We start from the raw sequence: 27773 nt of genomic DNA, 5'->3' as shown, positions 1-27773 counted from the left end.
GGAGCAGCAGCACCACGGGGGATTTACATCCCGCCCGCAGTGCCACTTTTCCGGCAAGGATTATTATTCTTCATTCTTCACCAAGCTGCTGGAAGCAGAAAACCGTCTACACCCACTGCTGTGGGATCCACATGCCCGTGGGGACATCACTCAAGCCCGTCTTTGTCGTACCAGAGACCCCACGGCTTCACCTGCAAGGCGCGCAACCTGGGACCAGGCTGCCTATCCCCGCTGACACGGGGGTGACATCGCCTCCTTGAACCCTGGACTTGCATAGAGCTTTGGCCCCCTCTGCTGGCTTACAACCGGTAGTACCCCCCATCCCAGAGTACCAGAGATAATCCTTAATATTTACTATTGACTCGCCTATGCACATTCTATTTGCCTTATAAGCGCAACTAAGCCAAGGCTCCCCGACTCGCCTAATGACGACCATGACCCCTGACTTTGTGAACTGCCCGACCCCTCACAGACATTGAGTAGTGGACAGTGCGGTTAATCTGTCTCTGCTTAGCTAATTAGGTGGGACTAATTAGGGGGCGGCTGTTACAAAGGGTCAGATTAAACCGAATATATATATTTATTGCCTGAGATCCCATGTATAATATTTGTATATCGTTTGATATCCCCTGTATATTCCTTGTACAATATATACGGAATATCCCTTTACCTGGTAGCAGGACAGACCATAATATTCGTTCTCCTATTGGAAGCGATCCCCTAGGCGCCAGCGCCATACCCCCTCGAGCTGACTTCAAAGGTACCGACGAGATATGTCTGTACATGCCCAGCTTCTGCCCACTAATACGGCTACCAAAAGCAGAATGGCACTTTTTGTCCACGGTACATATAAATAGGGCGCAAGAAATGTAGAACTTCCCTTGCAGTTCCTTTTCAGTTCGTCTTCAGTTCAGTCTGGTTCAGTTATCCAAGCAACGTCTCACCCACTACGCAACGTGGGCAGAGCAGGGCTCACATTGTCCCAAGATAGAGCCTCGTGTTATCCTAATACGTCTGTTTGTCGTATCGTTCTCTATTTATTAGTAAGCCTTCATTACGAGTCAAAGACCACGTGGAGTGAGTGATTGTGCGTCTACATAGAGCACTTATTGCCCGTGCTAATAGTATAGTAACGTCAAGGTCAACCGTGCACTACCGCACCGGAGGATATCTACACCGGAGCAGCAGCACCACGGGGGATTTACACCCCGCCCGCAGTGCCACTTTTCCGGCAAGGATTATTATTCTTCATTCTTCACCAAGCTGCTGGAAGCAGAAAACCGTCTACACCCACTGCTGTGGGATCCACATGCCCGTGGGGACATCACTCAAGCCCGTCTTTGTCGTACCAGAGACCCCACGGCTTCACCTGCAAGGCGCGCAACCTGGGACCAGGCTGCCTATCCCCGCTGACACGGGGGTGACATCGCCTCCTTGAACCCTGGACTTGCATAGAGCTTTGGCCCCCTCTGCTGGCTTACAACCGGTAGTACCCCCCATCCCAGAGTACCAGAGATAATCCTTAATATTTACTATTGACTCGCCTATGCACATTCTATTTGCCTTATAAGCGCAACTAAGTCATGTAATATAATCCCCTTTATGTAATAAATATTGTAAACGAGTATTTTGTGTGGAAAACCGTGTTATTGTGGGAGTGTTCTAATCTAAAATACTTATGTACAGTATTGGCCAGGAGTACATAGACGGTAGTGATTTAATGATATCAATACTTGATTAATACAGTCAGGGAATTGTACCCCTCAGTTACAGTCAGGGTTTTGTAACCCCTCAGTTACAATTGGTCCTTCGAGCCGGAGGGTATCAGTAATCTTTAATATCATATTATATTGATATGGCCAGCGGCGGACACTCTCCAGACGGCTCTCCCAAAGTAGATCGCTCTAGGCGCAAACGTCAGCCACCTCCATACCTGGAGGACTACGCTTTCGTTTTACCTCCTAGCTTATCTAAAAAGACGTTAAGCACGGATAAAACTGATAGTTTAAGCATGCCCAAACCTATCGACTTGTTGGCCCCACCAGTAGAGACCCCAGTGGGTTCAAACGAAACTGACTTAGCTCACGGGGGGGAACAAGCGGGACATGACGTGACTATACCCCAAGACAGCGCCACCGGGATAGACCCTGGAGCGTCCCAGGATAAAGAAAGCGCCCCCGGGATAGACCCCGGGACACCAGAGACCCAAGAGCGCGCACCCGAGACAGACCTCGGCGCGCAACCAAGAGAAGAGCACCGCGCTCAAGAGATGGACCTCGGGGCGCGGGAGAAATCAAGAAGCAGCGCTCAAGAGATGGACCTCGGAGCGCGCCAAGAGAACAGGTCACCACCAAGCCCTGTCAGCGCCCGATCACCTCCATCAGTGTCATCCCCCAGCGAGGCTGAACAGAGACTAGTGCAAGCCTTAATCGCCACGCTGACAGCTTCAACCGAAAGAGACCGTATCCAGGGTGAGCGCGACCGCCTCCAAGCGCAACAACAGAGTGCGCGCGAACAGTTTGCAGTGGAGCGCGAACGTCTCCAAGCACAGACACTTAGTGAGCGCGAACACTCTACAGTGGAACGAGAACGCCTCCAAGCGCAACAACAGAGTGAGCGCGAACATGCTGCACTAGAAAGAGAACGTCGCCAAGCACAACAACAGAACGAGCGCAAGACCATCAGACTGGAAGAGAGGCGCCTCCAGACTGAAGAAAACATTCAGCGCGACGCCGCCAACGCACAACGCGATGCACAGCGCGACGCCGCCAATGCACAGCGCGAGATGGAAAGAGACCGGCTGCAGGCGCAGATGGTGGAGCAACTACTCCAGAGGGTGACCCCTCACTCCTCCACCCGGAGCTCCCGGAGATCATCACGACACGGGTCGAGGGCACCTTCCCCTCCCCGACAAATCTACACGGGACCCAGCCAGCAGGAAGAACCTGCCTACGTCGCCGAGCCCCCTCCCCGACCAGTCTATACGGGACCCAGCCAACAGGAAGAACCTGCCTACGTCGCCGAGCCCCCTCCCCGACCAGTCTATACGGGACCGAGCCAACAGGAAGAACCTGTCTACGTCGCCGAGCCCCCTCCCCGACCGGTCTATACGGGACCCAGCCAACGGGAAGATCCCGCCTACGTCGCCGAGAAACTAACTAGGAGACTCCAGGACCTAGCGGAGGACGATGGAGGACATCCAGCCCACCAGCACAAACCTATTTTGGACCAGGAGGCCCAGCACAGCCCCGACCTCAGCCCCGAGCCACTGCGTTACAAACCCCCGATCCAACCCATGGGTGAGTTTAATACACAGTCAGCACCAAGGAGCAGCACCTGGGGGCCCGGCCTCTGGTACCCACCCAGCACTAACCCACGACCCCACGTACGGGGAGACTCGCCAAGGAGGCCTCTCCCCCTACGCGCATCGGTGTCCCAGCCATCCATGACATCTTACCTTGGAACACCCACGTTCCCAGACTTTACGCGTGAGGACAGAGCACAGTACACAGAACTACGCATGTGTTTAGAGACTATAATGTCCGATGTACACGACAAGTCTTATAAATATGCCATCCTCCTCAAGCACCTTAAAGTGCCCAGAGCGGATAACATAGCGCTGGCATATTCGAACTCAAGAACCCCCTACTCTGACGCTCTGGTGGCCCTCAACGTACGCTATGGACGCATATGGGATTACGTGATCCAAGAAATACGAGATATCGACCGCCTCCCCCCAGCCAAAGACAATAGAGCACTAGATGACCTCTCTATCAAGGTGCAATCCCTTGTGGGGATGCTGGGGTCACAAAAGGAGAATGGGAGATATGAACTATATGCAAATTCTAACGTGGAGCGGATACTGGAGAAGCTCCCTCCAGCCCGTCAAGAACGTTTTCGGCGGCAGAGAGACCACGGTGACCCCCACGGCCCAGAACCATCCCTCCTAGACCTGGCTGATTTCCTCGCCAGGGAGGTCAGCAGTCTACGATTGGACACGTTCGTGTGGAGTGGCTCTAGCCCTAGAGATGGACCGAGGAGGTTCAATGACAACCGCCGGTCTGTGACCGTGATGCACCAAGCCGAGGCTGTGTCACGGCAGACGAGCCACAACACCCACGTTAAGGAGCAGTGGAAGGCTGTCTGTCAGTACTGTGACAGTGAACACCAGCTGTCACAGTGCGACACCTTCAAAGACCTAACCACAGCCGAAATAGGTCAGTGGCTTAAGGACAAACGCCGCTGCGCGCGCGGCCACCTGGCAGCCGAGTGCCGCCTGAAGAAAAGATGCGGCACGTGTGACGGCGCCCATCTAGAAGTCCTGCATGAGAGCAACAAACGGCCACCAGGAAACCAAAGTACGCCCGTCACGGTGATGTACCAGGCCAAGGCGGTGTCACCACAAACAAGTCCTGAACCCCCCCCCCTGGTGTCCTGACTGTTGCAGCAGCCACTGGGAGTCACGGTGCTACTCGTACTACGACGAGTCGGCGTCACCACAGACAGGTGGCAACCCCCCGGCCAAAGAAGTATGGAAGATCGCCTGTACGTACTGCCGCAGAGGACACTGGCTGGCACAGTGCGAAGTGTTCCCGAAACTGACCATCGCCGAAATGGAGCAGTGGATTGCGTCTGACCCCCCAGAAGCCGGTCACCGCCGATTCCTGTGCGAGGATAACATGCAAAGACTAGCCCGACAAGGCAACCGACCAACAGGAGTGCTCCACATAGACCCCAAGTATAGCGGGAGCCCCCGAGTGCTCATCAAAGTGGTCAGAGTGCTCCTGAGCTATGAGGACAAGGTCCTGGACACTTACGCCGTCCTCGACGATGAGTCTGAAAAGACTCTCCTCCTCGCTTCCGCCGCAGCCCAGTTGGGCCTGCGGGGTACCAAAGAAACAATGACAATCCGTACTATTCAGCGAGACCTAAAAACCATAAAGGGCAAGAACGTCTCATTCACAATAGCAGCGGTCGGGCAGCCCGAGAAGCGGTACAGCATCACTAAGGCATTTACAAGCCATGACATAGGTCTATCAAGCTACAACTACCCCATCCCACAGCTGATGGCGAAGTACGCGCACCTACGCAGACTACCTATACCGCTCATCGACGGCGCCACACCGACCCTGCTCATAGGCTCCGACCACGCGGACCTCATTGTCCCAATCGAGGCGGCCCACATCGGACCCAAAGGATGCCCAGTCGTGGTTCAGACCCGACTGGGGTGGACGCTCCAGGGCCCCCTCTACGGACTTGCCAGTCAACCCACGTCTACACGCTGCCTGTACACAAAGGTGAGCGTCACAGGCCACTCTCTCGTACAGCCCGTTGAGAGGCTATTAACATTAGACGAGAAGCCTGTGAGAGGACAGTGGGCGCAAGAAGAGGGAGTTTCGAACTCCACCCCCCTCAGCTGCGCTCCAAGCGACGTAGCTGACCTCGAACCCAGCACCCCAAGCTACAGCTTGATGGGGCGGCCGGAACCGGCCCACGTTGTACCGAAAGAACAAGAGGAACGGACGGAGGAGGTGGAGACAAACCCAAGCACAGATCAAGCAGTCTCGGGCCCGCTTCCTCCCAAGCTACCTACCATCCCGTCCAGCCCGTCCGAAGTGGGTAAAGGACCGGGACAACCCGAAGGTGGACACAGTCGTTATGATCATAGACCAGTCACTACCCCGAGCTATGTGGCCAGCCGGCCGCGTAAGCAAAGTGATCACTGGTGCCGATGGGAAGGTCAGAGCGGCAGAAGTCATAGTCCAAGGGCGGACTTACACCCGACCCTTGGCGAAGCTGATAGAGTTGCCAGAGCTCCCTGACCCCCCTGATGATGACCATGACCCACTGACTTTGTAGATTGACCTACTCCTCACACCAAATATTGAGCAGTTGACTGGACTATTAATCTGTCTCCCTTAACTAATTAGGTGCGGACTAATTAGGAGGCGGCTGTTGTGAAGGGCCAGATTAAAGCTGAGAATCTACATTTATTGTTTTATATACCTTGTATATTATTTATATATACACGTTATATCCCTTTAAGCCTGCGTGTAAATCCCAGTAATATTCACTTTCCTTATGGATAATGCCCCCTGACGGTGGCGCCAGGCAGTCTCGCACTCAGACAGGTTCAAGGGCGAGTCTGGGCTAGTCAGGACATGCCCTTGGCAGCGCATTGACTCCGGGCAAGTGGTTAGGTTTGGAACTAGAAAGCCACTTAAGTATATATATCGGCGCAGGTGCGAATAGCAGCAGTGTGTGACAAGTTCAGTGTGATTCTAATGTAGTGAGAAGCAGTGCGTTTAACAGAGCGTTGAGAACCACGTGTGGAGTGAATAGTAAAAGTGTCAGATTTAATGCAGTAACGTCAAGTTCGACTTCGCTTAATGTGAAGTAAAGAGTCGTTAATTTATTGTGTATCGTGCCAACACCAGTTTGTTCGTGTGTAGCATTACCCAGCAGTTCGTCCGTTTAGCTAGTGGACCTTAGCCAGTGCGCGTGGACTAAATACATTGGTACCAGCACACGAGGAGGCCTAGTCGGAGAACCTGCTGGACATGTGCACAGGAGAACCGACGGCGGCGATTGCAGAACCAGTATTGGTTGGATTATATTGATTGTGGAACGTACTACCTGGAGAAGAGCATTGTTTATTTCCATTGTCGTTTGGATCCAAACACCGTGAGGATCTACATTCGGGCTGGCCTCATGGACCGAGGCTAGCTGGCTATCATCGTTTGCTATCGAGCATTTGGATTACAGTTATTGCTTTTGTTGCTGAGCGTTGGATTACAAGGACTGGCTTCTGTACGTGAATCCCCTTCTTCTTCAATTGATCAGACTGAGTATCCGAACATTCCTCTCTCCTCCAGAACTTACAACTCTGGGAGGAACCCAGTGTCGCCAGCGGTACCAGCGTTACCCTCTCTAATTGCCATTCCACGCCAGGCGGCGTTAGCCTAGTGTCCCATCGTAGGAACTATTCTATTCCCTTTGACTTATGCTACTGACTGAATTCATGCCTATTCTTCGCCATACAAGCGCGACCCTAATTCTCATATCTGTAACTATTTACTGCATAATAATAAATACCCTCAAATGATATTTCTTTGTCAGTGCCGTGTTATTATGAGTGTCTGCCATATATTAGATGTACTGTCTGGCCAGTAATTAAAGTACATATATAGCAGTGGTTTAATCTATCACAATCTTTAATACAGTCAGGGTTTTGTAACCCCTCAGTTACAATGAATGTAAAAAAAAAATAATAATAATAATAATTTTTACCAGAGCTCTTGTGGGCCACATCAAATGACGTGGCGGGCCACATTTGGCCCGCAGGCCTTGAGTTTGACACCTAGAGGCTACAGAGGGGTCCCTGGAGCGTGCAGCTGAGCTGTTTTTCAACACCCCCACTCTCCGAACCACCGAACCCCAGACAGCAGCAGCCTGTCCCTCCCCCCACCTGCCAGTACCAAGACCCCCTTCCGGGCCTTCCCACAATGCATTTTCTAATCATAGAAAATCGAACTATTTCCTCTTCAAGGCAAGCAGATGTCTGCTTTTCTCTGCATCAAAAGTACAAGGCGACAATCAAAGACAAAACATTGGTGATTTTCTTTTTTGCTTGATACCTGGAGACATGGAATTTAATTGGAAAAGTTTATAAATCTTTTAGATGCAAAGTTATCTATGTTTTTTTTTATTTGATCGGACGGAGAACCTGCCGATGTGTTCTGTGACTGAAGAGACGACAAGACGGAGAGCGGCCATCTGATAAACTACAGTATCATGATGACCAGATGGAGAGCAGCCGCCTGATGAACTATCATCTAGAGCAGTGTTTCTCAACTGGATGTGTGTGTAAAAAAAGAAATTTTAAAAAGGTACATAAAATATATATATATATATTTTGCACTACCTATCTTTGTGAAAGTGGCTTCTCAGCTCTGGTCCAGCTGAAGACAAAGCAGAGGAACAGATTGGACATTGAGCATGACCTCAGAGTTGTTTTGTCTACCATCACCCCAGACTTTGAGACTCTTGTCAGGAGCAAACAACATCCCCAGTTATCCCATTAGTTCCCTGGGATGTTAAGCTAAGAAGTCTGCTAAGAAGGATATTATTATTTATTATTATTTAATTTCATTTAGTTTTTAGCCGTAGCTGCACTTTTGTTGAAACCCCAGTTATCCCATTAGTTCCCCCAAACTTAGGTATGTTATGTTAAGCTAAGAAGTCTGCTAAGAAGCATATATTATTATTTATTATTATTATTATTATTATTATTATTATTATTATTATTATTATTATTATTATTATTATTATTATTATTATTATTATTATTATTATTATTATTATTATTATTATTATTATTATTATTATTATTATTATTATTATTATTATTATTATTATTATTATTATTATTATTATTATTATTATTATTATTATTATTATTATTATTATTATTATTATTATTATTATTATTATTATTATTATTATTATTATTATTATTATTATTATTATTATTATTATTATTATTATTATTATTATTATTATTATTATTATTATTATTATTATTATTATTATTATTATTATTATTATTATTATTATTATTATTATTATTATTATTATTATTATTATTATTATTATTATTATTATTATTATTATTATTATTATTATTATTATTATTATTATTATTATTATTATTTCATTGGGTTTTTAGCCCTACAGATCCAGCATTGGAAATGAAGATCCCTTCTACCATCATTCCAACGGCCTTTACGGCCTGTTAACGCCCTCGTCAAATGATTTTATTAGGGTGGGTGCGGCTTCTGTTTTGTGCCGCCAGGAGGCGCAAAGTCAAGTTGGAATTATATCCATCCAGCGTACCTCTGTGTGTGTGTGTGTGTGTGTGGGTGTGTGTGTGTGTGTGTGCACACACTACAGACATGGACATATTATTTTGCAATGTAATGCTTTTCTGTTGATTATTTGACTGTCATTGGTACAGTAATGGTGTGGTATTTTCAATTAACGTGCATTTTTTATGGATAATCAGCTGAGATGTACAGTATTATTCTTTACGTTGAGACAACCCAAAAAGCTAGCCCCGAAGACCCGCCCCTACTCTGCCTCTGATTCGCAGACTGTGGCTCTAGTTAGGCTCTGGTTGGGGGAAATGTAACTGGACCGTCGATTATTGTGATCAGGCTGTCCTGGATTTCAGCTGTCGCTGTACTGAATTTACTGGTAAGTTAACTTAGGTTTAACGTTAGTTTGTTTACTGCAGTTATGTCAGAACGACAATCAACTAAGGTAACGTTACAGTAGCAACTGCTCAAATAAAGCTGTATCCACATTGCTGTCAAGTTAACGTTATGGTTCCTCGAAAATGTTATGCGACCGCAAGGCATAAACATGTCATGTGACTGTCACTCACTGTCTCTCGCACACTGTCACACACAAACACACTCACTCTCTCTCGCACACACAAACACACACACAAACACTCTCACTCTCTCTCTCACACGCACACTCTCTCTCTCTCTCTCTCTCTCTCTCTCTCTCTCTCTCTCTCTCTCTCTCTCTCTCTCTCTCTCTCTCTCTCTCTCTCTCTCTCTCTCTCTCTCTCTCTCTCTCTCTCTCTCAAACACACACTCCATCTCTCTCTCACATACTATCTATCTCACACACTATCTATCTCTCTCTCACACACACACACAATCTCTCTCACACACACAAACACACACTATCTCTCTCACACAGAATATCTCTCACGAACACTCTCTCTATCTCTCTCTTTCACACACACACACACACACACACACACACACACACACACACACACACACACACACACACACACACACACACACACACACACACACACACACACACACACACACACACACACACACACACACACACACACACACACACACACATTCACTATCATTTCACTATAGTATGTGATGAATAAACCTCTTGAATCTTGAATCACACACTCTCATATCTCTCACACACATTATCTCTCTCACAGACACACAAACACACTCACTCTCTCTCTCACACATAAACAAACTCACTCTCTCTCACACACTCTCTCTCACACATAAACACACTCACTCTATCTCTCTCTCACACACACTATCTCACACAGACAAATACACTCTTTATCTCACTCTCACAGACACACACACTCTCTCTCTCACACACACACACATTCTCTCTCTCTCTCTCACACACACACACACCACAAACACACACACTCTCTCTCTCGCACACACATAAAATGCCTCTCTCTCTCACACACACACACTCTTTCTCACACACACACACACACACACACTCTCGCTCGCACACACACTCTCTCACACACAGACAAATGGTATATGGCTGATTTTTTATATAGTGCTTTTATCCAAAGCACTTTACAATTTGTTACTCACATTTTACCCATTCAATCATACATTCACACAACGACGGCGGAGGCAACCATGCAAGATGCCAACCTGCTCATCGGGAGCAATTAGGGGTTAAGTGTCTTGCTCAAGGACACATCGACACGCTGCCCGGGAGGCGTCTATGCCAAATACAACGCAGTTCGGTTTCCGGGTACCTCTGATTGGCCACTAAGCCCACGTGACCGCGCGCTAGCACTGCCCCCCTTATCGCCCGCTGCCGCGCTGTGAAGCGGAGGAGCCAGCGAGGTGACGCGAGGCGCTGGTTTCAGCAGCAGCTGCCGTCTTCCTCCGAGGCGGCTCGTTCTTATTAATCCCTAATGTCATGTATGTTGTGTATGTCATAAATGTCGATATGAATTGAAAATGGGGGACCCTGATGTAAACAAGACGAAAGTCTTTCTCTGGTCTCCATCCCCTTAACAATTGTGTGTATTGCGCCGTACTCAGGGCCACCTCAGGGGGTGTGCGAGCAGTGCGGTCGCACAGGGCCTCGCGGGAAGGGGGGCCTCGCAAAAAAAAAAAAAAAAAAATTAATTTTTTTTATTATTTTTTTTTATTTTTTTGCGAGGCCCCCCTTCCCGCGAGGCCCTTTTTCATCACAGACCTAAAATCTAGTTTTGCTTATATGCTTATATATTTCACATTAGACACGTTTGTAGAATGTGTCTGACTTGTTCCTGGGTCTGCAGTCCTGCAGCTGCAGACATACTCACTATTGGAGCTCAGCCTCTGGGGTTCTGCAGCAGCATTGGTTTCAACGAAGGGAGTGGTTTTACTTACATCATGTGTAGACAGTGTAGTACGCCGGCAGCGTGAGTCGGCTGCGTTTGACATTTTCGCGCGTGCAGCTTTTGACTATGCTTAGTTATGCCCAATAGCCAAGACGAAGAAAGAGGTCGGTCATTATCAGTCGGTCGGTCACCAAGGAACGTTGACGAAAGGCCTCTCGCTAGCGGGACAAATGGCCGGAGCCTTTCATGGTATAGCCATGTCGGCTAGTAGCTAGCTTAGCTAAATGATAACTAGCGTTAGCTAACCTATTCAGAGGAGCGAGGCGAGGCGAGTGGATGTCTTTTCAAAAGAAGGAGAAGAGAACTTGTGAGCAGATAAATCTGTTAGGCAGCAATACGCCGAAATTACACCGTGGGGCCAAGAAAGTCTCCTTCCACGTTGATACTGCGTTATGGTGAGTCAACTTATGATTATATACCCGCCGTGGACCTGAGTCACCTGACCCTATCTCTCTTTCTCTCTCTGGAGCCAAACTGGTCGACTAGCTAATACTACTAGTAGCTAACTGTGTGAGCTAACTGTTAGCCAGTTAGCTGTTTAGCGTCAGCTGGGAACGTTCGTTTGATGCTATCAGTTAGCCTTGAGAATAGCAGGCCCTTTGACAGAAGATGTAGTCGGGCCTGCACCATGACAAGGCTCTGGCCATAGCTTCTTTTTGTCCCGCCAGCGAGAGGCCTTTCGTCAACGTGGAGACCTGTGTTGCGGCCTTTCGCCCTGCGTTCATCGTGCAGGTAACTTGGATTAATGAAAATGTCATGACATTACCCCACTCTTCCTTCCTTCCCCTCCCGAATGTTTTGTTAATAACGATGTTTTTTTCCAGGCAAAACATATGCTACTTCACAACATTTGGAGATACGACATGTGCTGTGTGTGAATGGTCGTTTGTGTAGCTTGGGTAGCGTTGGGCCATTGGCCAAAGCTGTGTGTGGCCTGGTGTCACAGTACCTGGCTAGCCTATTTAGCTGATGTCGGCCATTGTCTCCTTGCTGCTTTGGTTTCTCTGGTATACCCTCTTCTTGTTGGATTTAAGTGTTGATCTTTGTCCTTTTGAATCTGTCATACATGCTCTAGTCTCTCTCTAACACACACACACATGACAAACACACATGCTCTCTCTCTCTCTCTCTCTCTCTCTCTCTCTCTTTCTAACACACACAGTCTGCATATGGCGGCCTTTCTCGATGGCTAGGCTGTGCTCAAGGATCTTCAGTCACAGTGCTCAGGTATTCTGCCACTGTGTACTCTCTGTTTAGGGCCAAATAGCATTTCAATTTCTTTCCAATGTGTCTCTCTCTCTCTCTCTCTCTCTCTCTCTCTCTCTCTCTTGGATTTAAGTGTTGATCTTTGTCCTTTTGAATCTGTCATACATGCTCTAGTCTCTCTCTAACACACACACACATGACAAACACACATGTTCTCTCTCTCTCTCTCTCTCTCTTTCTAACACACACAGTCTGCCTATGGCGGCCTTTCTCGATGGCTAGGCTGTGCTCAAGGATCTTCAGTCACAGTGCTCAGGTATTCTGCCACTGTGTACTCTCTGTTTAGGGCCAAATAGCATTTCAATTTCTTTCCAATGTGTCTCTCTCTCTCTCTCTCTCTCTCTGTACACTGTATATTGACTGTAGAACGGGAGCTCTCTCTCGCTCTCTCTTTTGCTATAGTTGACTGTATCATGCCCCGCCTCTGGCAGCGCTATTATTTAAGAATATGTTGACTGTAAAAAAAAAAAAAAAAAAAAAAATATATATATATATATATATATAATTTTTTTATTTTATTTTTTTACCCTTGGGGGGGGGGGGGGGGGGGGGGGGCTCGCGTTAAATCTCGCACAGGGCCTCGCATTTCTCCCAGGCGGCCCTGGCCGTACTGTATTGTACCCATTCTGCAATCTGTTAAATAAAGTTTTCATTCATTCATTCATTCATTTCTCCCCCACTACTCCCAAAAGTAACACTAAATAGATAAAGTACAAAAAACGCCAGACTCAAGAAACTGTGTTCCCTTTGGCGCAATACACACAATTGTTAAGGGGATGCAGACCAGAGAAAGACGGTTGTCTTGTTTACATCAGGGTCCCCCATTTTCAATTAATATCGACATTTATGACATACACAACATACATGACAGCTTTGGCTGTTTGTACGATGAAACAAAGAACTTCTAAGATATACATTAACTTGGATTTCAGTGATATTCAGCGGTTATGTCAGTGTTCTTAAAAGCTTGTAGTTGTGCATGTCATAAAAAAACAAACTCGCATCATTTGGGTATTTCGGAATGTTTTGGCATATGAGTTGTCTTGTTTACATCAGGGTCCCCCATTTTCAATTCATATCGACATTTATGACATACACAACATACATAACAGCTTTGGCTGTTTGTACGATAAAACAAAGAACTTCTAAGATATACATTAACTTGGATTTCAGTGATATTCAGCGGAAAGGGAACACAGTTTATTGAGTCTGGCGTTGTTGTACTTTATCTATTTAGTGTTACTTCTGGGAGTAGTGGGGGAGAAATTAATGAACTTTATTTAACAGATTGCAGAATGGGTACAATACAGTACGGCGCAATACACACAATTGTTAAGGGGATGCAGACCAGAGAAAGACTTTCGTCTTGTTTACATCAGGGTCCCCCATTTTCAATTCATATCGACATTTATGACATACACAACATACATGACATTAGGGATTAATAAGAACGAGCCGCCTCGGAAGAAGACGGCCGCTGCTGCTGAAACCACCGCCTCGCGTCGCCAGCCTCCGGATTGCCAGACGACTGCTCTACCTCCCAAGCCACTGTCACCCCTGACAAACAAGCCACTGACAAACACCCTGTCTCTCTCTCTTTCACACACACACACACACACACACACACACACACACACACACACACACACACACACACACACACACACACACACACACACACACACACACACACACACACACACACACACACACACACACACACACACACACACACACACACACACACTGTGTCTATCTGTCTGTCTGTCTGTCTCTCTGCTGTCTCTCTCAAAATATTATAAGTGCTATCTTGGCCCTGAGAGCGTTGCTCTCCGGCTCTGCAGCTGGACCCTTCTCAAATAAGCACGGAAACGGCTATAAGCTTATAGCTCCAATTTGGGTCCCAAATTGCGGTACAAATCAAGGAGGTGTCTCGGGTAGCGGACTCTAGTTAATATAATGTTCTCTCTGCAATTAGACTGCCCCTCATTCATTCATTCATCCCTATCTGCTATCTCCGAAAACAGTTCCCCGCGACCGCAGTCAGTGCACCCGATAACGCTATATATAAACTAGGGCTGTCCCCGACTAAGGATTTGGATGGTCGACTATGATTGGCCAAAAAAATAAAATAAAAAATAAAATAAAAATGGCCCTATAATATTTATCATTTTTTTTTTTTTTTTTTTTTTTATCATTCCATTTGGGCTGTGGGGGCTGCTTAATGTCTGAAGGAGTCGACTGAAGGCTTCTTGACCTCTGCAAAAGCATGCAATTGGTTCACTGATGGATACATCTTGATATTTGTCTATAGTGTGTTCATAGATGGGTGAAATCCTCTTTCAGTGCCTCTGTGCCTGTTTTCGTAGGCAGTTAGCCTCTGGTATGCGTGCCATTAGCATTAGACACGCTTCTAGGCCTCTTTTCTTTTGGAAAGAATGATAAAAAAAAAAATAAATAAAAAATTATAAATATATATATAATTTTCTTTTTGACTAAGAGGTTGGCTAGTCGTAAATATACGCACAAAGTCAAGCACAAGTTCAAATTGATAAGTCCCACACTTTGCTTAAAAATGATCGTACCCGTGCGTATGATCATTTCTAAGCAAAGTGTGTGACTTATCAATTTGAACGTGAACAAATCAATCTTAACTATATTCACAGGACATACTTGACTCCTATAAGACTGTGCCGAATGGGGCTTAAACAAGATTCCAAATGCACCCAATGTACAAATGGGGACGAAGGGACATTTATGCACATGTATTGGGACTGCTCACCAGTTAATGCATTCTAGAAAGATGTGACCCAACAAATATCAAAACTCGTATCTTGGAATATACCTGTACACCCCTCGGTATTACTATTGAATGATGTTTTTGAGTTTGCAGTGAATCCACAGCTAAAGAGATTGGTTTTATCGGGTATCACAGTAGCCAAAAAGCTGATCGCATCACGCTGGTTTCAACCGGAAAAAATTTGCCGTAAAGTTTGGTTTCTTACATATCTCGATGTAATTTACCATGAAATATCTACAGCAAGAATTCTGGGTCTCAATGAATCCAAAATGTCAATGTGGTTAGAAGTGGTGGAGGGAATAAAAGCTAGCTTATAATGGTAGTGTCTGGTTAGGTGCGAGGGATAGTGGAGGTACTTCTCAAGGTGGGGTCCGGGAGGGGGGGGGGTTCGAGCTGAGCATATGTGTGTAGGTATTAGGGGTATATCTTATATAAGACAACTAACTAAAATGTGAACTCATTGGATGTGCCCTGACAATTAATGCTTGTATATCTTATCGTGTGTTGTCATGTTTGTTTATATGTTTAAAAAATAATAAAAAAATAAAATACAAGAAGGTAGACACACTAACTGCTAACTAACTAACTTTTTCGAAATTTCAACGCTCATTGAGAGCTCTGGATGCCCTCTCCTCATATGACTACAAAACTTTTAGCAACACTAATTCAAAATGGCGGATATTGGCTAAATTATAAAGACATTCCATAAACTAAAATCTCACTAATAACACTTTAACCTCTTGGTAAAGAAACATGTTGCTAAAAATATACAATATGACTGCATTTGTGCCATGGTGAGGGTCTTTACTCTTGCATACATTTGGGGAAAAAACACAACATTATGTCATACAGTCTAGAGATAGATTGATTTATGAAGTGATGTCATCCCAGATAGCAAAAGGTGTTAATTCAATGTTGATTTATGGTCAAAATGCTTGATTTTTGGTTAAGGTCGACGATTGATGGTGGATCACCCATTAACCGATGAACCAATTGACCAATGTTGAAAACATGTCATTGAATCAATATTGTTTTGTGGTTGCATTTTAATGATTGAAATGCCAATATCTAATAAATGTTGAATCAACGTATGCTGTTCAACATATGCTGTTTGTCGTCATTAAGTTGGACCGATCCGAATGCCCCCCCCAATTTAAACAGATATGGTACGTCCCAGCCACATACCCTAGCTTCCACTATCTAATGCAGCACTCTCTCATTGTGAACTGGCAACAGAACAGCAACGTCGACATCCCCCGGATTTGATTCTACTGAGTGCTTTACAGTAAGTTTTGGCTATATTACTTTTATCTTAACTGTGTTCAGTGAAAAATAACGTTATTGTGAGTGTGACCGGTGTACTCTTGACGGCGTTGTCTATGTGCATGCTGCAGTTTGGTAGGTAAATATATATATACGTCAACTAAGATAAATATTCATGAATATTCGTTAGTGTGTACTTAATATAACTCTGGAGAGTGTGCAAGTGGAATCGTACGGTTGTTTAAGACCTATAACCAGTTATTTATTATTTCGATGTAATTATTCTAGCGCCAAACGAACAGAAATTGCGTGCTCCAATTGCGTGCTTTGGTACTGAATGACGTTGTGCGACTCAGCCAATCAAAAGCATGCTTATTGGGTGAACAGGAAGTAGTCAAGGAAGCACGCGGTAGCTGGCCTAGTAAACACGTGGATGGCACAAGCTTCGAACATTAAAAAAAAATCGAAGTGTGTGTGTGTGTGTGTGTGTGCATGGGGCCATTGGGTGGGGCCAGGTGACAAATACACTGGAGGAAAGTAACCCAGCTCAGCACTGTCCAAATTATATCATCACTATTGCCTGTTTGAAGGATATCATCCTCAAACACATATACACCACCTACACGCCTATTCTCAGTCCTTGCCCCACAATGGTGGAATGAACTACCCACCCCAGTTAGGACAGCCGAATCCCGTCCAATCTTTCGCCGTCGACTAAAGACGCACTTCTTCAACCATTATCTGAAAAAAATAAATAAAAATAAAAAATCTAACCCTAACTAACCTTACTGTCATGCACTTGTCCTAATAAACTAACCTACACTGTAGCACTCAACACTTTGATGAACATTGTTGCTCAGCTGATAGAGTTGTATCCTTCCTGATGACCTGTCGTACAGAACTTGTAAGTCGCTTTGGATAAAAGCGTCAGCTAAATGACTAAATGTAAATGTGAATGTAAATGCCTTGTAGAATTCCACACATAAGAAAGAAAGATACTGGGATGAATAAACAAAATAGGAAATACAATGTAGAAATGCATGCAATACATAAATAAATATGAATCTCCATATATGAAATAGAACATTTAGATAAGGTGCTACTGAGATGTTTTGGTGAGTTCTTTGTTTTTTTGTGGAAGTAGCCCTTCTTAAAAATGCATGAACATTCACTGATAATTGGTCTGTAGTGGAGTCTACAAGGTCTACATTGCCGGACCATGTAGAATCCGGACCTTGTAGACTGACATAATTCTGTGCATAGTTTAGTCTACACAGGCCATATTTCAAATAATCTAAATCTTACTTCATTCATCTTAAACATTCTTGATTCGGGGGATTGGTAGTTCCCATGAAATCTGAAGTTGTTCAAACGACAACAGCGATCCACCTTGAATTAAATCACACAGCCATGTTGGCTGCGTCACAGTCACGAAAGGGGCTACTTAATTAGTTAATCCAATCCACTTTATTTATAGAGCACATTTAAAAACAACAAAGTTTACCAAAGTGCTGTACAAGTCCCACAACATAAGATAAAAAAAAATAAATTATAAAAAAAATAAAAAAATTAATAAATTTTTTTTATTCGAAGCTTCGAATTAAAATCGAAGCTCGGCCCCGAAGCTTCGATTGCCAAAAAAAAACGAAGGTCAGCCCTACCTACCAGACAACGGGACCGCGTGGTTCTTTTTGTATTGCTCCTGGCTGTTCAAACTAATTTTACAGTTCTGCTAGCTACATGCAGCATTTAGCGAGCTGGGTTAGCCGGCTAGTTGGCTTTGAATCCCGGCTGCGGTTAGGTAGCCAGCTAGCTAAATGCCCCGCGACGGTGATGTCACCAAACAAAATGGCGGCGCCCATGTTGATAAAGCGCTTCACATAACAAATCGTTTTTTTCTTAGAAACTGCTTATTTTTATAATGTGATTTTTTCTGTGGCTTATCTAAATACTAATTTGATGCTATGACTATGTTTATATCGCTATATGCTTCATCTCCCCTTTAAGCTTAGGCACTCTTTCGAAGTTGGTTAAGGTTAGAGTTTGTCTTAGAGCATGGCGATAGAACGCCAGGTAGTTTGCAGGCTGTTTGGCGTGCCACTGGTCCTGCTAATGTTGAATGAATGTATGAAAACTTTATTTAACAGATTGCAGCAGGGGTACAATACAGTATGGCTCAATACACACAATTGTTAAGGGGATGCAGACCAGAGAAAGACGTTTTTGTCTTGTTTACATCAGGGTCCCCCATTTTCAATTCATAGTGACATTTATGACATACACATGATGACATTTATGGCATAGGGACATACATGACATACAGATAGTATATAGTTAGACGTTTGGTTATATGCATGGTATTTTATAATGAACAATATAACAATAATATAATAATGAACTCTCTTGATATTGATCAAAATGTAGAATTATGCAAGCGTTTCACCCTGCACATTGCAATGCAGCACATTAATCAGGACCCTCCCCCCTTTTTTCTTTCTTTTTCCAGAATCACGTACCATTTTCAAGAAGCCGCGCGTTGCAGCAATTGAAGCAAAGACCTGTTCTAGCCAAGTAAATAGCACAATTTATGTACCATTACATTGACTATATAGTTAGACGTTTGGTTATATGCATGGTATTTTATAATGAACAATATAACAATAATATAATAATGAACTCTCTTGATATTGATCAAAATGTAGAATTATGCAAGCGTTTCACCCTGCACATTGCAATGCAGCACATTAATCTGAGTGCCTGCTAGATTTACCAAAGACAGACTTGGCACTAGATTTAATAACTAGATCAGACTTGCCACTAAACAGACCACTAACTATCAGTGATCAAAGTGAAAATATTGACTCACCAGGTGAGTTAAATGCACATTTTGAAAGTATAGCTGGGGATGACGAAATTGAACCTGAACATGTCTTTGACAGTGATGAGCATAATGAAGATTTCCTCATGACAAGTTTAAAATATTGGGCAACATCCTATTCAGTCTCTCTGGTTGCACTATCATCTTTGCTGTCCATTTTGAAGATGTTTCACCCCACCCTTCCTAAAGATGGAAGAACATTGCTAGGAACACAAAAACATGTGCCTACCACTAAGATTGAAGGGGGAGAATACTATCATTTTGGTTTAGTCAAAGGGGTGTTTTCACGGTTGGCATGTTTGATTTTACCGGCAACTCTGACAACTCTTAATTTACAGTTTAATATAGATGGTTTACGTTTATTCAAAAGTTCTAAACTTCAGTTTTGGCCCATACTTGGATGTCTCAAATGTGACTACACAAAGTCCCTATTTGTTGTTGGCATTTTTTGTGGTCTAGGCAAGCCAAAGAGTGTTTTTGAGTACCTAGAGCAGTTTGTCAAAGATCTTCAGAATGTACTGTCTAATAATGGCATTATTTATAATGACAAGCAATTTGATGTACAGATTTCTTCTTTCATTTGTGATGCCCCGGCTAGAGCTTATATTAAGCAGACCAAGGCATTTAATGGCTATTCTGGTTGTGACAAGTGTTTTCAGGAGGGTGTATGGAGAAATAAAATGACATATCCTGAAACAAAAGTCAGACTTAGGACAGACTCCAGTTTCTCAGACATGGTTGATGAGGCACATCACAATGGGACGAGCCCTTTAACAGATGGTTTCTATGTTTCCAACTGATTACATGCATCTCTGTTGTCTCGGAGTTACAAGGAAACTGCTTAATATATGGTTAAAGGGGAAGAATTTGCCAACAAGGGTCCCTTCCAAATCTGTACAAGCCATTTCAGGTAAACTGCTAAAGCTACGTTCCTACATGCCTTGTGAATTTAACCGTAAACCAAGGGAACTGTCAGGGTTAGATCGCTGGAAAGCTACTGAGTTGCGATCCTTCATGTTGTATTGGGGTCCTGTTGTTTTGAAGGATTCCCTCCCCAGTGAGCTGTATGACAACTTCATGTTGTTTTCTGTTGGAATGTACTTGCTGTCCCCTAGTATTTCTGAGGAAATGTTGGCCTTTGCGCACAAGTTGATGGTTTCTTTTGTTGAACACTTTGGGACAGTGTATGGAAAAGATTAAATTGTGTACAATGTACACCAGCTTATTCATTTGGCTGAGGAATACAGGAAGTTTGGCACTCTAGATAATATCTCAGGATTCCCTTTTGAGAACTATCTTGGACAAATTAAGCATCTTCTACACAAGCCACATCAGCCTCTACAACAGGTAGTGAAAAGGTTGTCTGAAATTCCACATGTTGGATCCCCATGTCCCACTAGGGTGACCAGATGCAAAAAGTCCAAAAGTGGGACAACAGTAAGATTTTGGTGGGACAAAGTGGGACAACAGTAAGATTTTGGTGGGACAAAGTGGGACAGATAGATAATGTAAATTTTTTTATTAGAATAACTGAGTCTGGCAAAATGACAGGAGCTAGTTTCATACCACAGTCGGCTGACCTGTATGAATGGGAGTGTTGTACTGTGTGATAGACACTTGTTATCTCAGCTGCAGTGACCTTGTCCGTCTGGCTATCATTGTTTGGTTTAAAAAGAAACGTATCCATAGATCTGGATGTTTCTTTTTGGTGAACCACTTTCAAGTGAGACTCACGTCCACTGTGGCGCTTCAAGTCGTATTCTCCTCCATGCGCAATTGAAAACGAACTATGACACAAAACACAGAAAGCCTGCTGCGGATTGCCTGCCATCTGCCTCACCCAGTCATGTGTCGTTTGCCAGTCTTGGTTGTAACTGCAGGTCCGTTTCTTTTTACTGCTTTCCATCTTGAACTAGTTCGCTTGTAATGTTGTTGTGTTTTTATTGACCAATCAGATTTGCGATATGAGGTAGCGTCACAAGTTCAACTCTCACGAGCAGAGCAGTGCGCTAAATTACTATAACCAATCAGATCTGCGATATGAGGTAGCGTCACGAGTCACGACTCAGTCACGTCACAAGCAGGCAAGCAGCGCGCTAAAGTACTATAACCAATCAGAGCAATGTGTGTGGACAAGAGGCGGGTTGCTACGTTTACTGTCCGTAGGGAGGGGCTTTTAGACGCATGTTTTTTTTTGGCTTCGAAAAGAGGGACATCCTCTCAATATGAGGGACGCGGGACATTTGGTCAAATGGTGGGACAGTACAACCAAAAGGGGGACACCTGGTCACCCTATGTCCCACCGATGATCCAATTTTGCATAATATTCACACTGATGGGCCTGTCCCCCCACAGTCTACTTCTTCATAACAGTACAGGAAGGTCTCCACTCATCGGTTTACTTTGTCCACAAAGAAAGGAGACAATTGTATTGAGGTTGGAGATGGATTTGCATTAGTAGAGAATATTCTTAAATCAGAGGAAGAGGTATATATAATTTACAGAAAGTACAGACACAAACAGCCATACTACATGTATCCCTGTGAATCATCATACATTGGTACATACAAGGTCAGTGGCTTGCAAGAAGATATAGGGATAGGTAAACTTGGCTATATCAAGCGCAAATGTCTTCTCTCTCCAGACGGAGATGATGCCATTGCAATACCACTACTTCATTTAACAGCATAACCATACTGCCCTGCAAAGCTAAAGTGCAGTAACTATATTGACACACTGACTCTAACGTCGGATTTCGGGGCATAACTTACCTCATTAATAAATACACAATTAGTATAATATCACATGTACACAGATAACATGTTTGGCTGGCCAATTGAAACGCTTAAAGGAAAACTCCAACATTTTGTGAAATTAGCTTATTTAACATCTTCCCTGGAGTTGGACAAGAAGATACATACCTTTTTCGTCTCTCTGCATGCATTGGTCTTAGGGAACGCCTGGACCGTTAGCCTAGCTTAACTTCATCACTGGAAGTGGGGCAGACATCTAGCCTAGTTCACTACAGTCAGGAAATATACTCCAAATACAACTCCCAAACGTTCCTGTAAACATGTTGTGACCTGTGTGTTTACCACGTCTCCCAGTCACACAAGTCACACGAGTCTCCCAGTCACATGAGTCTCGTGTGACTGGGAGACTTGTGTGACTTTGAGACTCATGTGACTTGTGTGACTTGGAGACTTGTGTGACTCGTGTGACTTGGAGACTTGTGTGACTTGGAGACTTGTGTGACTTGTGTGACTTGTGTGACTTTGAGACTTGTGTGACTTGTGTGACTTGGAGACTTGTGTGACTTGTGTGACTTGTGTGACTTGGAGACTTGTGTGACTGGGAGACTTGTGTGACTTGTGTGACTTGGAGACTTGTGTGACTGGGAGACTTGTGTGACTGGGAGACTTGTGTGACTTGTGTGACTTGGAGACTTGTGTGATTCATGTGACTTGGAGACTTGTGTGACTCGTGTGACTCGTGTGACTTGGACTTGTGTGACTTGTGTGACTTGTGTGACTTGTGTGACTTGGAGACTTGTGTGACTTGGAGACTTGTGTGACTTGTGTGACTGGGAGACTTGTGTGACTTGTGTGACTTGGAGACTTGTGTGACTCATGTGACTTGGAGACTTGTGTGACTCGTCTGACTTGTGTGACTTGGACTTGTGTGACTTGTGTGACTTGTGTGACTTGGAGACTTGTGTGACTTGGAGACTTGTGTGACTCATGTGACTTGGAGACTCGTGTGACTCGTGTGACTCGTGTGACTCGTGTGACTTGGACTTGTGTGACTTGTGTGACTTGGAGACTTGTGTGACTTGGAGACTTGTGTGACTTGGAGACTTGTGTGACTTGTGTGACTGGGAGACTTGTGTGGCTTGTGTGACTTGGAGACGTGGTAAATACACAGGTCACAACATGTTTACGGGAACGTTTGGGAGTTGTATTTTGATTGTATTTGGAGTATATTTCCTGACTGTAGTGAACTAGGTTAGATGTCTGCCCCACTTCCAGTGATGAAGTTAAGCTAGGCTAATGGTCCAGGCGTTCCCTAAGCCCAATACATGCAGAGAGACGAAAAAGGTATGTATCTTATTATAACTCCAGGGAAGATGTCAAATAAGCTAATTTCACAAAATGTTGGAGTTTTCCTTTAAATGCTTCAAAAATGCAATGTGTGTAGTGCACTTTGGCTTTGTAGGACGGTATGGGAATGGCTTGTAAGGAGAGATCATTATGAGTACCGTAAATTCTCATTTCAGCCCTTTGAAGATGAATGGTGAGGTAGTGCTGTGATCAGATGTACAGTTCCCAAATGGTGGGACAGCAGTAGTTCTAGAGAGCTGGTTTAATGCTAAAGACCAGACTGTGTTATGGCCCCCTAAACACATAAAGCTCACAAAAGCCCTTCGAGATGGACTGCAAGCAGTTGATAAATGGATCACCTATAAGGATGTACGTGAGCTTACTACGTGTGGTGAGTAATTCGTGCAACACATACACAAAAAGTGAGGACGCAAATTGTGACGATGCACGATGACATATGATAAGAGGTGTTATATATATTTTTTCGTTAAACACTGGACTGCAGATATGTTAGTACACCTCAACTATGTGTCCAACCTCGGAAATTGAATCTGAGGACGGAGGAGATCTCCGCCAGAAAAGAAGATCCAGGTACAGTGTTTACTTTGTTAAAGGGACAACTCTCCCTAGGGTGTTGTAAATAATTGCACTGCTGTTGTAGTTGCAAGTAGTGCTAAAAGGATAACACACAGTGGCCTGAGGGCCTATGTATTCAGACTTTAGCCTTGATTAATAAGCGTAGTATCATAACTACATTTATTACATGTGTGTATATATATAATTTTTTTTAGGCCAAATCAGCAGTATGTGCACTCGGACTCTGATGACCACTCGAGTGGCGACGCCAAAAGAAAACGTTTTGCCAAAGCACACTGCTACAGTTAATAATAATAATAATAATAATAATAATAATAATAATAATAATAATAATAATAATAATAATAATAATAATAATAATAATAATAATAATAATAATAATAATAATAATAACAACAACAACAACAACAACAACAACAACAACAACAACAACAACAACAACAACAACAACAACAACAATAATAATAATAATAATAATAATAATAATAATAATAATAATAATAATAATAATAATAATAATAATAATAATAATAATAATAATAATAATAATAATAATAATAATAATAATAATAATAATAATAATAATAATAATAATAATAATAATAATAATAATAATAATAATAATAATAATAATAATAATAATAATAATAATAATAATAATAATAATAATAATAATAATAATAATAATAATAATAATAATAATAATAATAATAATAATAATAATAATAATAATAATAATAATAATAATAATAATAATAATAATAATAATAATAATAATAATAATAATAATAATAATAATAATAATAATAATAATAATAATAATAGTTAAACAGTTAAACAAATTAGTCTGACCATGTACCGACAAATTGAGCATTTTAATTTGATTGGACTTCTGCGTTTCTTGCAGTTATTCTATAGTTGGCCCAAAATATATACATTGTGAATAACATGCCAACTAAAATATGTTGTAGGACAGACCCCAAAATCGAGCCGGTCTCGTAAGGCGCTAAGATCCGGCAAGCCTCCAGCTGTGTGGCCACTAGGCCAAGAGCCTACAATGAATGGTATGTTGCTATGAATGTTAAAATGCCAACTAGATGACTGTTTAAACATGATTTGTAGCATCTTCAATTCTCACCCTGGCTTACCTTTTTTAGATTATTTGGATGGTGGCATGATCTACAGCTATTTAGATTTGTTGCAGACTCCTGATCCAAATAACAGTAAGTGAACCCATATCTGTGTTCTTGTGAGGAGCTTGCTGGCAGGAGCTCGCTGGCATCATGCATGCAACAGAATACATGTTTACAATGTATGCATGCCAGCCCACTACAAAAATTCAAAGCCTTCACAACTTGCAAGCAATGTCACAATACAAATGTGTAGTTGTACATAATGCTTTTATATTGAGCACAATTTCCACCATGTTTGAGTCGCAACTTATTTTACATTTCCCCTTTGTAGATCTGGTTACTAGCAACTACCGGCAATCGCTAACTCAACATAATGGTGAGTTATCAAGCAGTCTCATAACATAATATTCTGGCATGTTTAAAATATCTGTATTGTCTCGCATTGTCTTTGATATTTTTATTAAAGTAGTATTTGGCAGTGCACGTGAAATCAGCTGAATGGAAATCATACATTTTCTCACATGGGGGATTACAATAGCGTCATTTGCTAATAACTTTGTGTATTTCCCACTGTGTTTCAGCCGAGATGCCAGGATTGGATATTGTACAGTACCACCAGCTCCAGCAGGCCTCACATGTCCAGCAGCTGCAAGATCGACAAAGTGCAAGTAGTGGTATGATACTGTACTCTTTCAGTAACAGTGTTTTGAGAGACAGGGATACAACTCCTTACACCCCTTCCTGACATAGAGCGACGCAAGCGAGCGAGCGAGCGAGAAAAAGTGATTAAAATGTATTCGTTTCAATCAGACTATCCTGACCTGCCGCGAGCGACAGTGAACTGAGCAGCGATGTCGTTCACCCCTCAAATATTCGCTCGCTGTGTCTCTCGTTGAGCGATTACGCGGCCAAGTCCCGCCCCTAAACACTTTTTATTGGTCGAGAATCGCAGGCTGCTTTGCCCCCTGTTCCAGGTAACACACACGCGCTGCGTCATATCAGGACAGTGTCGTGCGCGATTTCGTCTCCAGTTCGCTCGCTTGCTGCCTGTCAGGAACCGGTGTTAGTGATTATGACATGTATGTTAGTTTGACTGACAAGTCAGATTTTGTATTTATTTTTAAATATAATGATTTGTTTCTACAGGGATATCGGGATGCAGCTCGGGGCAATACAACAGTCCCCCTGGTCTCTCACAACATGCACAAAATGGTATGCCATTTTAGAGGGAACTACCACCAGTTTGATCCAATGCAGTCAAACTATAGTGAAATATATAACTATGATTTTTATTTCTACAGGGATGTCAGGATACAGCTCAGGGCACTACAACACCCCATCTGGTGTTTCACAATGTAGACAGATGGCTGGCGATGATGGGCAGCTTATGAAAGGCAAGTCTATTGGACATGGTGTAATTCCTTGTGTGATTTGCTGCTTATTTTTATTTCTCACTTAATGATTTTAACTCTTCTTCTGAAGACCTTACCATCCAGAAGATGAATTCAATGCTTGCTGAATTATTTGTGGTGGTGAAGGATCTGTCCAGAGATGTGCAGTTCATCAAGACCGAGTTGGCTGAGGGCAACATATCGGGTGGGACCAGGGGACACGGGGTGGCCACCACAACCACTATGCTCCCCTTCCAGCTGCCAATCGCCAGTGAACAAGACTTCAATGAGGCAGAATCATTACTGATGGAGCAATCAGTCCGTCAAAAGATGGTAATTTATTGAACTGCATTCATTTATAAAATGTAGATAATTTCAGTGTGGTCTTGTTCAGGGGGAAAATGTGTTTAGTAGTAGGGGAGGAGGGTGAACAAACAGCCAAAAAGGACAGGCACATCTATATACCTATATAGGCTGGATTAAAGTCATAAATGTGTTTAGCACTTTCTAGTTCAAAACGTGTTAGAGCTTGTATATCTGCTATTTATGAAACGTTTTGAAATTGTTCAAATATACCGTTTACAGGACAGGAGGGTTAATGTGGTTAAACCTAACGACTGGCATGGGCTGGAATATCAGTGCATGCATAAAGTGTGTGTATAAACAAGTTGGTTGCTCTGTGTTAATAAAATAAATGTTATGCTGTTTCTAACGCAGGGCCTTCATTTTCTTCTCTCTGATTTAGATTTCTCGTCTGGCTTTGGTAGGAGGCACCAATTCAGAGAACCTGATCAGACTGATGTTGAAAACTGCTATGACCAACGCCCTGGCCAGTGGGTTCAACTGGGCTGGAAAAAAAGACAAGCGTTGTTCAGAAAGCAAGAAGCCATTCAAGCACACAACACTACAAGCCTGCATGTTTGGTGAGCTTCCTCCCCTGCAAACTACTTCATAGGTTAAGTTTAGGTAGTGAGGCATGACTGTCTGCTGGTGATTCAGAATATAATTATGCTGTTGCAAAAACTTTAAAAAAAGTGTTATGTTGGATTAAAGTGATGAAAGTGCAACCTATAAGAAATGGACAA

This window comes from Notolepis coatsorum (genome assembly GCF_963971535.1).
Source record: "Notolepis coatsorum genome assembly, chromosome: 2".
Lineage (NCBI taxonomy): Eukaryota > Metazoa > Chordata > Actinopteri > Aulopiformes > Paralepididae > Notolepis > Notolepis coatsorum.
This window is presented reverse-complemented; position numbering follows the sequence as displayed.